The sequence below is a fragment of the Calonectris borealis genome, chromosome 2 (genome assembly GCF_964195595.1).
Source record: "Calonectris borealis chromosome 2, bCalBor7.hap1.2, whole genome shotgun sequence".
Classification (NCBI taxonomy): Eukaryota; Metazoa; Chordata; class Aves; order Procellariiformes; family Procellariidae; genus Calonectris; species Calonectris borealis.
Genome location: NC_134313.1, coordinates 125912029 through 125929493, shown reverse-complemented (window position 1 = coordinate 125929493; position 17465 = coordinate 125912029). Strand labels below are relative to the sequence as shown.

At 41.4% G+C, this 17465-nt stretch overlaps 1 protein-coding gene across 1 annotated transcript in view; it reads left to right on the top strand.

Moving 5' to 3' along the window:
- The window catches only part of TGFBR2 (transforming growth factor beta receptor 2), a 61693-nt gene that overhangs the window by 7042 nt on the left and 37186 nt on the right, over positions 1 to 17465 (top strand). The window lies entirely within an intron of this gene.

The following is a 17465-nucleotide window of genomic DNA, read 5'->3' as shown; positions in this document are numbered from 1 at the left end:
CAGTTCTCCACTCACCCAGAGTAGTATTTTGGCAAAAAATTGATGGAAATTAATAGATTTCAGGAACAGATAGAGGAGTCTGCTTCCTCACTCTTAAAGCATCCTTCAGTTTACAACCCAGCAGATACATTACTACAATGACACCTAGAGTTAACATTGTGCCTTTGAAACGGTAATCTGGAACCAAAGGTATTAGAAAGCTGTCTTCTATTTCCCACATACCTTCTGTTTGTACCCAAGGACTTTGGCCCACATCTGCAAAAGAGCTGTTGCCCTGCTCCGTAAGTAGACATCTGAGGTTTTAAGGTAAAAAAGAAAGACTTATCAAGCAGCCAAAGCTGTAAGCTCAGATGGTGATTTGAAAGTCACACCATATTCTTTCTGGCTTGTTTATAGTCACCAGTAATACAAGTTTTGAAAGATAGCCTCTGCCCTCTGTTCAGTTGATTGGTTCCTCCAAAACATTGCATTGGTATACCTGTGGGCTTCATTTAATTCAGCAGTTAAACTCAGTTAAAAAAACGGTCTATGCAGAAGATGTTATAAAATCCATCTTTTGTTCCCGAGGTCGTAGTGGCTCTGTCAGGGCTTAGAGACTTCCTTCTGTTAGAAAAGCAAGTGAATTTGAACAGTACATACTCAGAGAGCAGCAGGAAGGTTTCACAGTCTTACTCCTCGGAGCAACATTTTCCAAGACCCAAGTGTGGTTCTTACATGCCTGGGGCACTTTAATGGGCCTCTTTAAAAACTAGCATTGTGCAAGTGGAACGCATGCAGGGCCAGACTGTCAGCTGGCATAAATCAGCTTTACTCTGTTGAAGGCAAGGAACCTGCCCTGATTTATACCAGCTGAGAATCTGGCCACGGGATAAATAATAGGCAACTGTATGTTATGAGGCTGTAATTCCCTTGAGGGGGCTTTTGTGATATCAGTCTTACAGGAGCCAGAGTGATCCAGTTCTCTTTCTTGGAGCAAAACAGTAATTTGACTGCAGTATTTTTAAGTCCTCAGAACTTCAGGAAGGAGAGATTTCAGGCAGTCGAGGGAAAAAAAGATGTTTCCAAACTTCTTGTATCATTAAGGATTTTTGCCCAGGAAGGATCATGGGAGGAGAATTTGGGAGGATGGAGATGAATTGATTTGGGATAGGTAGTCCCAAAAAAAGAGAAATGTGTAAGAGGGAGGATTTCTCATCGAGACCAGGCCTTTCCTTCAAAAGCACTCGTGTACATTTCCCAAGCTGAATGATAACTGAAGCTCCCTCATCACTGATAAGCTGCTAGTGCAGGTGTAATTAACAAGGAAGCAAAGTGGAGAACAGGGACTGAGGACTAAGGGCCAAACTCAGAATGTGGATGCGGTTTTTAATTTTGTTTAAGGTTTCACCCAGAAGGGTCATAAGTGAGCTGGTACTCATTTTATTGACTTAGAAAGAAAAGGGAGTTCAGTTAGATTTTCCAAGAGCTAACCTGTAGCTCTCCTAAGTCTAGATATTTTAGACTTATTAGATATTAGAGATGCAGGTGAGCCACCTCCCTCTGGTTTTAATCCTGCTGTGGATTCCGCAGCCCAGAATGGGAGTAAGCACCTCACGCGTCTGCGGCACCTGTTGGCACGGTTAGGTGGTGCCTGGGGCTTTTGGATGATAATGTGGTAATTTTGTAGATTTCAATCTCACTAACTAATAGAAGTACATTTTTAATGTTGCTGTACAAGAGGGTGAACTTTGAAACAGACCACAGATGATTACTAATGGATTATCACTTCTGGTTATTTTCAGGGAAGGCAGCGTAAGCAGCTGTCCAGGATTCTTTTGTTTCTTGAGATGCTGATCTGGTCTGATCCTTGAGGTCTAATTAGTAGCTCAGATTCTATTGACAAGTCACTATATAAAGCTGTAGAACAGCAGTGGTTTTGATAACACAGCTATAATACTTAGGCAACAGTTTAAGAAAGGTCTTAGCGCTCAAAGGGAGCTGAAATTTCTTACCATTTTGACTGTTCCCCTGTTTTTAGTGTTACCTGGCTGTCCTGATTAACTTCCATATGCTTTGTTTGCAAGATCTGTGGCTGGAGCAAATCTGAAGTCGTAGTTACATCGGGACTTATCATACCTTGTGCACTTAGAGTGCTCTAGGAGAGTAGCGTGCATGAATGACTTCGGTCCATTAAAGTGCATGCTCGGAGAAATATGGTAGGTGTAACTAGACTTTTTCCCTTTCCATTTTTTTCCTCCAACTCTCTAGTCTCTTAACATATTCCTTCAGTAGATAGTCAGTATCCACTGTGCAATTCCAGGCCATTGCTAAAGGGAGGTTTCTAGTTACATGTTAGTTTATTTTACTTCAACTCACTGTAAAGCTACTAATTAACATGGAGTAGCACTTCTCTGTAATGCTGAGCAAGACATTACATAGGCTGCTTTTTTTTTACCTTTTACCCTAAAATGGGCCCCATTGTAAAAATATACATAATTAAGGATGTATCTTTTTCATTATGTTATCAATAGTGATAAGATGGAATGACAATGAAATCACATGCAGGAGTTCAGCATCTGACCAGCACTGAGTTGCTTCCAGAGTTCACGTGATAGTTGGTCGCTTCCTGCTCTCAGGATGCTCCCCCCTCAGTTCCGTAGCTATCTTAAGCTTTCCTGTAACATGACTGGGTAGTGACTCCAGGGTGTCCTACTCTTCTTGAGAAACTCATAGAAAGAGTGCAGGAATGAAGAAGTAAATCTTTGTGTGTTTCACTAATAGGAAGAATTTAATGAGGTTTTGAACAGCACAAATTTGTCAATCTATGATCAGGAACCCATGAAGATTTCAAGAGAAGAGCTGTCATATGCAGGTGGTGGTTGATCCTTTATTTCCTTTGGCTGGTTCTGCCTGCAAGCATGCAGCAATTACCTTTCTCATTTGTCTCCTGCATACAAGGAGATCTATGATTCTGCAGTGACTGTGCTGTGGCAGGTGGCCAGCTGCCCTGCTGTGTACCTTCTACCTCCCCGCAATTCCCATTACTGATTTTCATGGTTGCATTGCCTCCTTTTCCTGCAGCGATTAGAGCCTTTGCCCAGAAAGTGGGAGGCCCATGGTCATGCCACTCCTCAGCCTGAGAGTAACTAAACTCCATCAGTGATGGGCTCTAAGAGGAAGGATCCTTGCTGGCTGAGAATGGGCAGGGCTGTAGAGGCGGCACTCTACAGAGAAAGGGTTGACATGTGTGTGGGTGGTCTCCTGAAGCATGTCAGAGGAGAAGAAAGCCTGTTCCCTGATGGATTCATTCATTATTCCAGCCCCTGCAGGGTGACTGATATTCTCTCCAGGGATTTCACAGCACAACAAAGAGACTTTACATACAGAATCTTTTTTTTCTTTTTTAAACTGAGAACAACCATTTCTCATCCTCATGAAAAGATCAGAGAGGACCATGTAATAGTCATGACTTTGTAAGCCTCTTTATTGAAGCTTTCACAAAGTAACTAGGTCAGCGATATGTGCTTCTGGGCTATTAATTTCCCCTCTTCCCTTCAGTCCGTTCTTCCATTTCCGCACCCAACTTTACCACAAGGGAATGCCTTAAGTCAAGAATCTGGGAAGCTGATCCTTTTATTGCATTTGTAGTATTCTCATCTGGTATGTACAGTGCCAGGCCATGAGGCTTGCAAAGCTGGCATAGCCCAAGTTTGCGTGTAAACAGCAATACCACATTGTCTGGTTGTAACTAAAGCCATATCTGCTCTCTCTTTGCCTCTAGATAATAGCAACAGGAAAACGTTCAGCGGGAAAAGATTGGTGAACTATTCTGGAAAAGGGAATACAACTAAAGTGTTTCTTCATAATTGTTTTTCTTTCTCCTTCAACTCCTTTCTCACACACTCCTTACTTAGCACATTTTATACTTTTGCCTTGAAGTTTCTGCCTGGCTGGGAGCTTTGCTGTTCCCACTCTTCCCTGAGGCCATGGTACCATGAATATTAGCGCAACAAGAAGCAGCCTAGAGCTTCCCGTATGTACATGTCCCCTGCCTTTAATGTGTATAAAGGAAGATAAAAATGTGATTCAAATTAAATCACCAAAATCCAGGAACGTGGGATTCAGAATGAGGACCCAGGCATATCCCATGTAGATTTTGAGTTGTTTAAAGACTAGGTGCTTGACCCTAGAAGGAAGATTTTAAAGTATCTCTGTTAGGCATGAAGACTCCTTCTATACGTCTTGGAAGGAGTTACAGACTCATTCTTTAACATGGGAGGAGGAGGCAAGACTTGTTGGTGACTTGTAACTGGGAACAGCTTTTGCATCTTGACCCATGGTTAAAGCAGTGAGCTGGGAAGCGACAAGCCTGGGCTCAGTCTCTGGAGACTCAAACCCAGATCTCCAGCTTCCCACGATTTCATCCATTGTATTTTTGATGCCACTGTTAAACTTCAGTACAGTTATTTGTATTAGAATTTCCACCGTTTTGACTAGTTCTGCTTAACATGTGTCAAAAAATAAATGCATTGATGTGTTAATTACAGTTTCTATAGACAATTATAGGACTTATGGGAAATGAACAGAGATTGTTTCAACATTCATCTATTGTGATTGGGAAATTGAGGTTCAAAAGAGTAGTAACCACTGTTATTTCTCAACAGAAATTCTGAATTAAAGCCCTCAGAGCATCCAGAAATTCTCATCAGCTTCAAATACCCTGCAAAGTTTAATAAGATACAGTTAGCACTTTTTTCTCCCGTTTTTCTCAGGTTAAGAGGCTGTTTACTAGGAGCTGCCAGGGAATGGTGAGGCACAAAGAAGCTTTGGTAGCTTCCTTCAGTTTGGCCATTTAAGGTCTAACTCTTCCCTCAGTTGTCTACGTATATATTATTCATGGTTCAGCCAACTTGCACTTTCCCTAACTTGGCTTTTTTGTTCTGGTGACTTGTAGTATGATTGTCAGGCACATATCTACTGGTGGTTTGAAGTCAGAAGCATATTGGCCTTCTCATGGGTGAAGGTGGGTAGGAAATGCTAGAAGCAAACCGCTAATTATTTGAAGTATCTTACCCTTGAAAGTTAATGACAAGGCACAGTTACCACTATCGTAACCACATACCTAGAAATAGAAAACACTGACACCTGCCTTTCCAAGCTGTTGCTTAGCACGAGTAGTTAGACTACCCGTACAATCATCACTCTTCCCTTTAAAAGGTGGATTCTGTTTTCAGTTTCCATTTTGTGCTTTTGAAACAGAGGTGTAGATAGCTTTGCCCAGAGCAGTAATATCCACTCGATTGTCCTTAGGCCTGCAGTGGGTTAGGAAGGAGGTGGTACTGTTTGTTTAGGGAACCATACTGCCTTTTTAGCATTTTCAGATAAGAGTTTAATGTTAATGATTGCCTGCCTTTTGAAAATGATAGACTGCTGTGGTTTTGAACGTGGGAAAAACAAAAGAATTAGGAATAGTACCTACAGCTGCTAGTCCCTGACTGGATACAGATTTGGTCAGATATACAGGCAGTTTGCCATGCCTTAATAAGATACCACACATAAACACCAGTAACTGGGAGCATTTGCCTCAAGGCAAATGTGAGGTAGTGCAACCTAGCTAAATCTGCTCTGCCAGAATGCTAAGCTGTGGGTAGGAGAGCTCACGTGGAAGTTCACCACAGTTAGTTGACGGAGAATAAGGTGTTAAGCTGTGCTAACTTGGTATTTTAGACTCTGCGGTGGATGAGATTACGAAACGTGAACAAACATCCATTCCAACAGATGAAAGCTGTAGGTGAACTAAATCACTCCAGAAACAAGGTGTGCATTTTTACAAACAGGATAATTTCATTATTAGAGCCCTGCCAAGGGATGTGATGGACTTCCCAATGCGAATCTCTAAATCAAGACAGGGTTTTGCTTGTTAAACATATCCTCAGAGAAGTTAGGGCTTTGCAAAACTAGCTGAGTGGAATGATTTCACTTGCAGAAAGCCAGATTGGGAATATCATCCCAGCTGTTCCTGACACAGAGGTCTTGTAACCTACGAATCTGTGATGCAGCAGGTTACCACCACCAAGCTGCTATCACTCATGTCCCTCTCAGAATTAGGACTAGCATCTCCAGAAGTAACAAACAGTTAAGCTACTCTGCTAACTAACCCTGTGCAAGGATATTTCAAATATGCACAAGTTATAAAATTTTGCATCCAAGGAATTAAAAAAAAGTCTCTATTCCTACAGAGCACTTTCCTCTGGTATAACCTAAGCTATTACTGCGTTTGGAAAGCTTGGAATTGTTGTGTTTTGTGAGAACACTTTTTAAAACATGTAGCGTTCTACACAACTGCAGTATTTGTGAAAAATGCCAAAGTCTCAGCATTAGAGAATGAGCTGCCCATGTCACTGTTGTGGGTTATACCAGAACACTTATACCAGAAACCATAACAAAGCATGCAGCTGGCTCCTGACGTTTAAAGGGATGCTGAGTGGTCCAGCTACTACAGCCAAGTTATGCATAGCCTCCTCAATGACAGTTGTTGAAATAGTATTTTCATGACATAATTATTAATCCACTTGGCATTTGATTAAAATGATCAAGGCATTTCATAGAAGCCCTTAGACATCCTGCAGACTCTTACTGATTTCTACAGTTGAATAAGTGCCCTCCAGATGAAGGATGATGATGTGCTATGATGATGACCAATATCCAGAAACATTCAGTGACTCTAAACTGTTAAACATCAGCTAGCATAATTTGACATAGCAGCACTCAGAAATCACAGATTAGCATCTGCTGAAGATCTTATCCTATTAAATTTAACTAATACATGTGACAGTAAACATCTTCTGTCCTGTGGTAGCAGGATGAAGAATGTTATGCTGTTGCCAGAAATGAACTGCACTACTTAAAAGTTTATGAAGTGTCATCATATTTTGCTTTTTGTAGGTCTCAGTTGTTGGAAAAAATTGTTGAAGTAATTGGATGAAATTTGAGATATTCAGATGAAAATTAAGAGGCAATGGAAGGTTTGCTTCTGAGCTGCTGCTTGATACGCTTGGTCTTGTGTTTCTGTCTTATCTCTTCCCAGCTTTCTCCCTGAAACAATTCCTTCAATAGAAGAAATTGTTTTGTAGACACTTAAATTAGTTTCTTTTTTGCAATGTTTTTTCTAAACAAGCTTATCAGTGTATGTGCTGTCTTGGAGTGCTGCTGAAAGATTATGGTCTTGAGAATGACTTAAGATATAGCTTGAGAACCTGAAGTAGTGGGTTTGCTGAAACAATGACCATATCAAGAGCAATTGGGAAGGGAAAACCCTAGAAATCCAACTCCATGTGTACATTTCACATTCTGAGTTTATTTACAATTTTATTCTGCCTCATCATAAACAAAGTGGAAGAGTCTGCAGTCCCTCACACATCTTCAGGCAGGTAGACTAAACATTTTAGACTGGCAAGTTCCTTCCCACTGAGCTGTGTCTAATGTAGGAAATGTCCTCACCTTACGCTGTAATGCCAACCCTGCTGGGGGCTGGCTGCCACAAGCAGTGAGCAATGTTGTATTGTTGCACGGAGTGAGAGTTGTTGTATTCCTACGTGCAGATTTTTTAGTGTCCAGGGCTAATTTTTTTAATGTGGGGGCTTACCTGCTGGACCATGCACACATGCAGAAGAGGCTGTCTTTAAAATACTCAATTTTATAGTATAGTGAATTCTTCGCACATGTGGTTTAGAAATAATAGCAAAGATAAGGACCTTTCAGTGAACTTTCAAGGAATGTATTTATGGGTGAAGAACCTATTTGTTTCAGAATGGGCAGGTTTCACCCATAGCTTTTATTTTCCTTTAAGCCCAGTAAAATTTCAGCCTCAAACAGAAATGAAGGAGCTGATTACTCTTTCCCTTATTTCAGCAGGATGGTATGGCCAGCTACTGATTCACAGTCTCGAAGGTAACTGGAAGGAGTAATTTGCAAACACATTAAAAGGAACAGCTAATACCTGGGGGATATGTTAGCAAATTTACCTTTGGCAGATAAAGATGTTGCTTTGTTGGTAGAGAGATTTCTTTACCAAGAAATCTGATAACTCTGTAACAGCATGCCACACCAGTAGGATTTCTGCAACAGAAGTCAGCAAAAGAAAGTTTTTCTAAGGTTGAATATCATTAGAAGTGTGTATTTTCATGCATGTGCCCTTTTCTCAATACTCAGTATATAATTCCCGTTAACGGTTGTGGAAGTTAGATGCATCTATCAAGAGAACATATCCCCAGGGTATTAAATTCTGTTATTCTGCTTCTTTGCATGTAACTTGACAGAGACAAATATAACCATCCAAGCTACTGAATTTGAGAAGGATGTATATTTTTCCCCAAATCCGTTCAAAGTGATTCTGTTCCCAAGGGATTACATTTGAGTCTAACTTTCCTCTGATTTACTGTTTTAGTTGAGCTGATGGATTATGAAAGAGAGTAATTTCTTTTTCATACTGTTTTTCTGAATCTGTCATTCAAAACTTGCTGTGTGGGGACAGAATGGTTCATAAACATTATTTTCCTGGAAGAAAATGGCTCCTTACAGTAAAAAGGAGCTCTGAACAGAGCTTCCGCAGAAACATGTTTGCCCATCAGTGACTGACAGAGAAGCCTCTGTGTGTGTAAAGGATGTGGACTTGTTAAATGAGACTTCTTATTTGGAAACACTTTTTCAAATAGTCTAGGAAGGATGGGTTATATTCAGGTCTAGAGAAAGAAATTGCATAGGATTCTGTTTTACCAGAATCTATAGATGATATTGTAAACTTGTACCATAGTAGGAACATCCTTTGGTCAGGGGATGTGCCTTAACTGAAATTCCAGATCTCTCAAATATTCCTCAAGTTCAGAGGTCTTCAAAAAGCTAAGCAAACTGACGTCTTTCATGCTTTTTACATTAGTAAGTGGTTTTTTATATTACGCTTAAACCAAACCCCCAAGTCTTAAACTGTGACTTTATTTTGCACCCTAAACACATCCTTGGTTTTGTTTTGTTTCCTTGTTTGTTTGTTTATGGCTGGGAGGGAGGGATAGTGGCAGTGAATGCACTTAAAAATATCCCACTAATACCCTCCTTTTATCTGGAAAAACAAATATTTATAAATCCCTCTGAATCATGTAACTGTGTAACGATTGCCAGTTTGAAAGCACAGTTGTCTGGTTAATCCATTTAAATGCTTATTTTGAATGGGCAGCTGTGAGTCTTTGTGTGCGCGCAGCTTCTCCCCATACTTACTGGTGTGTTATAAAATACCATAGAAATTCTGATCTGGTTCAGTAGCAACCATTGTACACACATAGAGTTTTCTATTGTTCAAGATAGAGACTCTCCCCATGCAGAGCACATCCTTGCTTAAGGTGGACTTAAGAGCTGTGGCTGAAGCCAGTTTGCTCGATCACTTCCAACCCTGGCTGTATAGGTTGCTGAAATCATGCTTAAAGAATGTGCGGGTCCTGGTCAGAGGCACAAAGCACCCCCTAACTCATGACTTGAACATGCTCCAGCAGTTGACACAAAAGGTGCACTTGTGAAGGGCCAGTACAGAGGCGCAATATGGAGTTGTGCATGGAAAAAGATCGAGGAACTCTAGTTTGAATTCCTCCACCTAGGTAAAAATAAAACACTGAACAGTAGGACTGCAATTTATGTACTCCAAATCATGCCATTGTACCTAAAATCTTTTTATGTCTTACTTATGCTGTTTGTGCCCCTTGTGCTTCATAATTATGAAGTATTTCCTACCTGTGAATATGACACTTAAACCGGTATTTGAACAGATGCAGCCCATTCCAATTACTGTGTTACATTTTAAGACTGCTTTTGATTTTTTTTTTTTTAAATCTCAACTCCGTTATTTAGGTTTGGCTTCATTTGACTAAGATTTTGTTCCTTGGGCCACAGGATCTTGCTTTCAGTTTACAGAAAAGGAAGTGTAGTCAGAATCAAGCCCTTTGAAATCAGAGGTGGGAATTAAAGTTCAGCAAAAGTTTCAGAGCAAAAGCTGAAACTCAGGCAATACTTTTGTCTGTCTGGGTTTACAGAGCATTTTCCCAGACTAGTGGTAGTTTCAGGTAAATATTCATCAGACTTTTCCCCTGAAACAAAGCAGAATTGGGGTGACTGGCTGAATTTTATTTTTGTTTTCACATTACAGATCTGCAGCAAAATCAGATGTTTCACTTCAGACGGAGGATATCTGTGCTCCATAGTACTATCTGTCCCATTTACATAGTCCTTTCTCTTGAAAAAAGTGTATTCTGAAAACAAGACTGCTCTGACTCCTTCAGCATCCTGTGAAGAGGAGACATCTGCTAGGTCTGTGTACTGCCGAGGAAACAGTCACAGAGAGTAATATCTGTCTTCTCAGAAGTCTCCCATAAATGTTGTTGACTGACTTGAGACACCAAAAATACTTTTTCTACACTTCAAATTCAAAATAACCTCCCATCTACTTTCATAGTGGATTTAAACAGCTATGGAGCCCATCCTGAGGTGCCTCGGCAATTATTTCTGGGGAGAAACATCAACCCTTGGAGTGCTCCCCAAAGTGTCATAACCCATGCGGATGAGTCCTAGGCAAGTCCCATCTGCCCTTGCAGTGACGATGCCTGGCAGAAAAGAATAACTGCAGAGCCCTTTTTTCCTCTCCTAGAAGGGCTGTGACATCTCTTGTCTCAGGGCAAGTGGCATTTGCAAGCAGACTGCGCTCAGGTTGGAGACAGCAGCAGACAGCAGGTCCCCCATGTCCCTGGTGCGGTGGGCAGCCTGACCTTGCCCAAGAAGTAACTGCAGCCATAGATCCACAGGGACTTTTCTCTGATCCTCAGCAGTGCTGCTGCTGTTGAAATACGCAGTTTTGCATTACCCTAGCCGTGGGTTCCAGCTCCTCATACCACATTCTTTATTGTGTTTGTGTAGTCAGATAGTTGTCTAGACTGGAGAACTTGTTCTGGGTCAAACTGGCCTTTTGAAGGGGGAGGGAGGTGTGGTAAGGTGCAGTCTGATTCCTCTGTGAGGGAGGAGAAAGTGCAATGACGGATGTGAATGAATAACCAGAGCAGGGGAGCAGCACAGCTGTTTTTTGCAAACTGAAACTGTTTGTGCAGATATTTTCTGTGTGGCCTCACTAGAGAGAAGGAAAAGGGAAGCTCTTTTGTGTTCACAATGCTTAAGAAACAAATTAGTCATTTTTCTTAAAATGGTCTGAGGACTTCTTCATGAGGCAGACAATTGTTGTTCTCAAAATATGCGTTTTCTTGCGCCATAAAGGAACGACTCTAAAAATATGTCAGAAAAGGTGTGTGAGTGTGAAGGAGGCTCTGCAGCGGCATCCTCAAAGGAGTGATCCACTGAGGGCTCTGGAAAGCTGCATGTGGCAGAAGCCTTTCAAAAGGGAAGATGGGTATGGCCTTACGCCTTCCAAAACCTGTCCGGAAAGTGTGTCAGTAGTTTTAAGGCGATATTACTAAAAGCAAATAAAATGAAAAATAAAAGCATGAAACGGCAAATGCAGGAGTGATACTTTTCTGATTCACTAAGCAACCTAGCTGTATCAAAGGGAACCTGGGGGACTCAGACGTAACTTTGAATTTCCTGTTTTGTGTGATTTGTTACTGTCTTAATGTCTGTGCTTCATTTTCACTACTTTAAAAAGCAAACAAAAATCTCCCCCCAAACTAACATATTTCATGACCTTTCCTGGAGGTTCTTCTCTGAGACCAGAGAAGGTTTGCAAGTGCCTGCCAGTCTCCTGAGTGAACAAACAGTGTTAATAAACATCTGCTTGTCTGTATTAACTCTCCATAAGGTACAGCAGCTGCTTTTAGGTATTATTTACACAGTTTCCTCTACATTTTACTTATTTTAGTCTGCTCTCTTGAATACGCTAGAGTCCAGTGGACATACGTTTAGCAAGAGTTTAACTGTAGCAAGAGTTAACTGTAGCAAGAGTTAACTGCAGTTTCAGGAGAAAGATTTGGCTTTTTGCCACCTGAATTGCTGCATGCTGCCAGCGTAGAGATCAGTCTTTAAATCATCACCATTTTGCATTTGGAAGAGATGATTTTCTGCCAGCTATCTAACCTTCCTTATTCCTGTTGAAAATGCTGCGGTTAGATAGTCAAATGAAAGCTTTTTCCACATACAGAATTCACACCTCTTGAACTTACAGTTGATTTAAAAGTAATTGAGTAAACCACAGCAACTTTGTGTGCAGTAATTCTCAATTCTGACGCTGACTAGACTTGTTCCTAATATAACCTATACTGAGGTAAATCAGCTTTAAAAGGATTTGAAGATCCACATGCAAAACTGTAAAACCTCCACACCTTTAATTTTACCCGTTGAACTCATGTGGTGGTGTGTGTATGCCAGGCCAGCACTTAATTACTTGAAGCTGTTCAGAAAGTTAAGCATAACAAGACCATATACTAAATATGAGTAAAGCCCTGTAGGAGTGTCATTTGTGAGTGTTTGGCCAAGCAAATATGTTACTATTTTTGATTTCTGTGTGGCTTTGGTTGTGCAGTGGTCTGTGGGAGCTGAGGGCAGGACTCCATCTGCACGACGTGCCATGTGGCTGCCCGCTCTGGTGTCGCAGTGATGAGCCGGCATGACAGTTGTCTGTGGAAGGGAGAAGTAGGAACTGTACCCATGTGCCCACCTACTCTGTCCATCACAGGTACCACAACTGCAATTCCCCATGGGAAGGCCGACAGGGTTTGGCAATACAGCATAGCAGGAAGCTCATAACGCTTCTGAAGTTAGCCTCTTTGGCCCCACCGTAGATCCTAATGTGTCCTGCTGCCCAGAAATTTAGCAGAAGATGCAGTCACTTGCCCTGTGACATAGGCTTCGAAACTTCTCTGCCTTCCTCCCACCTGTAGCCTGTCCAGTGAGGATGCTCCTAAAAAAGCAGACAAGATTTGTCTTTGCGTTAAGCAGCTATCACAAGACACTTAGGACTGCTAGTAAGTAATAAAAGGATGCCTTTAAGTAAGCAGTGCTGATACCTTAAGAATATGATTCATTTTTTGATGATCTCATGGATTTTTCAGTTTGTATGTGGCACTGAGCACATTCAGTAGCCTTGCAGATAAACTGAAGAGCCAGGATGTCTCTCTGTGGAATACTTCACGGCTAATAGAAATAGCTTGACCATAAGAAAATGTACTAAAGTACTGTTCCACCTGTACTGGGTGGACTCCTGAATTTCCCTGTTGGAAACTGGGAGTTTAATTAATAGGCCCTCAAAAATGGGGTTGAATGACTCTTTGAGGTGGACGTTCCTCATTTTTCTTGTAGGAAGAGAGATAAAGGGAAGAAATATAAACTAAGCTTTTGGAGGGAATATATACCTCTTTCAGGAGAAATGATTCACCTTCCCCAAAGCCATTATGAAGAATGAAGAGCCCTGTCATATTTTGAAGTAGGTTGTTGTTGGTGGTGTGACTGTTGAGGGGGCAGGAGTGGAGAGAAGCATGTCTTAACTAGCTGAAAGGAAAGGTACGATGGGTTCAGAAACTCCATTCAACCTACTTAGAAGATCCAATTGCATGGTTTTGTTCTGGTGAGGCTCTGTAGCTGAGAGTGGAAGCACATTTGTGTTTTTCTGAGTCAGAATTGTTCCTAATTGTGTATGTTTTAAATGTTGGGGATTTTGCCACAGAGGCTTTTCTGTCACATCTTTGCTTCCTTCTATATCACAGAAATAATGCTTGAATGACTGCTGTCTATTTTCAGAGCATGTAAGTTGGAAGAATACTATTTGTACAAAGCTGAAGTGTTTATACTCTTTCAGCTCTGTTTCAAGTGAAGTAATGGCAGCTTTCACTGGGCAGGCAAGAATACAAAAGGAGGTGAAGTTTCAGGATATGCTTTTTAATGGACAGGTCAGAATTAGCTATGCAAATGTCAGTCCTGAACCATGAATCATGCTTATTCCAACAAAGCAGGAAAGCTGTTTTTCCTAATCTTGTGAACCAGATGAGCATTGCTGTACTCGATACTCACTGTGTATCTGAAGTCACAGAAGGAGTTAACCACCAAAGACAGCTTCCAGTAAATTCCAAACTTAATGCATTATGCAGAAAAAAACCTAGACCCTGTAGTCATAGTTGAATAAATTGATCTTCATGTTATATCACATACGGTTCTCCAGTGCTGTGTGCTGTTTACCGGCTGTGTTAGGGAGGCTGCGGGTTAAAGTCAAGAGAAGATTAAACATCCCTTTGCGTGCCCTATGGGAAGCCATCATTTAGATTTTTTTTCAGCCTTTTTGCCTGGAGACAGTATTCTTTTGTTCCGCCTACCATGGAGTGCTAAACAGTGGCCAGAAAATGTGGAAGAGAGCAGCAAGTTAAAAATCCGCAGGTAAAAATCCATCTCATTATTTGAAGCATCACAATAATGTTATTTTTATTCCCTGTTTTCAGAATGTGTTCACGCTTCTATTGTAAGTGCTGAGCTGGAGTCTCCTCACTGCACTAATGTCAGTCAGGAGTCACGGCAGCGAGCTCCGTTCTTAGGCGTGTTTGAGGCAGTTTGCTGCCATGCCCTGTACCAGTTAGAAGAGCCCAGCCCGTGATTAAAACTGCCAATGCTAGCTCATTTTGGAAGCAGCAGATAAAAATAGTGTTATTTTAATGCTTTAAATACAAGAATTATTTTTATCTTCAAGATCTTCAGTTTAGTATGCTGTTCCCTCCCTTATTTGCTCTGCTTGTGTCCCTCCCCCCAGCTCCTGCCAGATTTGATTCTGTTTCTGTGTCAGCGCCTGCAGCAATCCCTAAAGCAAAGTTTTGCCAGTTCCACTTGCTGTTAAAAGCCAGGCACTTCCACTGCAGAGATGAGTTAAACAAAGTTTTCTAACTCCTGCTCCTTTTCCTTTTGTCTTCTCCCTCTGCACATACCTTCCTCCTTGCCTGCTGGTAGGTGGGAAATCGCGGTTTCCCAGATTTCAGTGCAGTCCATCAGTGGCCTTCCCGCTGTGAACCAGTTCTTCTGCTTTGGCCTTCCTTCAGCTGGGGGTGGCCAAACTACTTCTAGCTTGACAGAACGGCTTACCTAGTCTTCCCTCTTCTTTCCTAGCAGACTTCTGGGGCATGGCTGAAGAGCAGGTCGTACTCACATAAACTGTTTGAAGGCCTGTGGGCCCCACCAGGCCATTCTTTCCCCCGTCTCGTGGTGGCTGCTTTGTGATAGGATGGGTTGCAGGGCTGTATGTGTGTCTGGTTGCATTAACGGTTGTATTGTTGCCATCTGATAGGTGTGACTTGCATTTTTTTCATATGACGGGCAAGAGCCATTACGTGATAGGGAGAAGCCATGACATGCATCTCCTCCAAATACTTCACAAAAAAGTGCGTTCATAAAAAGGAGGTTATTTTGGTCTTTATCCTTTGCAGAGCCCCGATGAGATTTGATCGGGCAGGAAAGTAACACAAAGGTCCCAACCACTTTGCAAACAAAAGTGCGATCAGTACACTTAAAGGCATGTCTTTAAGCACCAACTAAGGCAGCTGTGGTGCTAGGCTGGAAGGCTGAAGATCAAAAGCAAACCTAAGAGGTGAAACACCTTCCGAGGGGAAAAAAGGGAGTAAGTTGCTAGGGGCAGACCAGGGTGACGTCAGTGATCTGTGACTATATATGATACAGGTCGAGGCAGAGAGATTCTGCAAAAGAATCTGTAGGAATGTGGTTTTCTGGAGTCCTGCCACAGGGACAGTTAAATATCTGGTGAGCTAAACATTTATGGAACCTGTTTTCCTCTGATGTATTTTAATTGTATGTAAAAGATAGCTCATATTTGGCTTTACAGAGGCTGTCTCAGCACTCTTGATAATCATTGTCGTTAATCTTAATAGAAACAGTCACAAAAGTCCTGTGCCCATGGTAATCCTACTGGGGTAAATCATAGTTGAGATAAAGGACTGCAGCCCAAAGCAGGGTCCAAGACAGTATGAACTATGTGAGTTCATACTCACATAGTGAGTATGGGAGTGTGTGTCACAGAGTGACACTCCATTTCAACTCATGATAGCATTAAGCTCAGAATTGGCAGCAGTAACTGAAAAATTGAAAATAGATATTTCATAGGGTTACCCCTGAAGGTGTTGCCATGGGAGCTACTAGGTGACCTGCAGTGTTGCCAACTCCTGTGATTTTATTATGAGTCATATGATAGCTGACTTTTTTCTTGAAGATCAAGCTCCTGGATTCCAGTGATTTATTTTCTTTTTATCTTTTGATTTGGTAAGTTAGACAGTAATTCCAACCGTCCTGTTTATAGCCAAAGTTTCAAAACATGACTCAAATGCACTCTAAGAGTCCAGGCAGCAATGGCAAATAAAGGAGAACCCAGCAGTTGGTTTTTGGTTGGGTTTTGGGTTTTTTTTTTCCTTCCTTTATTTCCATGATCACTCTGGCTAGTCTTGTGATTTTGTTACTCATGATTTTTGAATCTTTGGGGTTGATTATGGTTCTATCCTTTCTTGTATTACTGCACTGAATATAATCAGTATAATTAACCATTAGGATATATCCAGGTCTTAAAAGCAAAGCTCGGATCATTCATTTTCCTTGACTCCTTCCCTCTTGCAGTTGATTCATCAATATCTGTAAGGCAAAGAATGTGCTTTTGCATCATCACATCTCTACTTCCATGATGCTGGCAGTGTCCCCATCACTATCAAAGTTCTGCTGAGGTTATAGATTGTGTACTGGGTGGCAGGCAAAATAGAAAAAATGCTGTCTTTAGTACTGCTTCTGCAAAATCTGGTGTCTTTCTGTTGGGTGAGAAGGTAATACAGCTTGGACATTCTTCATAGCTGCTACTCTGCTTTCCAACCACTAAGACATGATGTCGTGGAGGTGTCTTCTTTGGGAGAACAAGGACAATCTCCTCCAAGGCTTTTTGATAAAGGCATCCTCCTCCTTGCAGATTTCCACGATGTAGTGGAGTGAAGTCTTAAATTCAAGCCTCTCCCATCAGGTGGAATTCTTTCACAGCAGCTGAGTAGTTAAGTTCCCATCCCAACATCTCCCTCAGCAATTTTTTTTAAAGGGATGGGATCTATCTGCTCAGCAGTGCCGTTTTATATGTATACATGTGCCAGAGGCACTGGATGAGAGAAGAGAAATGCAGTAACTATTTTTACAATATAGGAGTAAGAGAAATTGGCTGCTGTTTCTGAAATGCATCTTAAGACATAAATAAAGTTTTCCAGTGTAGATATTCCCAAAAAGACAGCATGTTGGTTTGGGCTTTATTTAAATGTTATTGGCTTTTGAGAGTTCTGTAATGATACTAAAAAATAAGAGGAATGTAAACTGTAGCCTGAGGCCTCAATGAAAGTTACACATCTACAAACAACAGACACAAAGCAAACAACTTCAAGACAGTCAATAGTCTTTGGGTGAGGCATATTTATAAGGGCCTGAGAAATCATAAA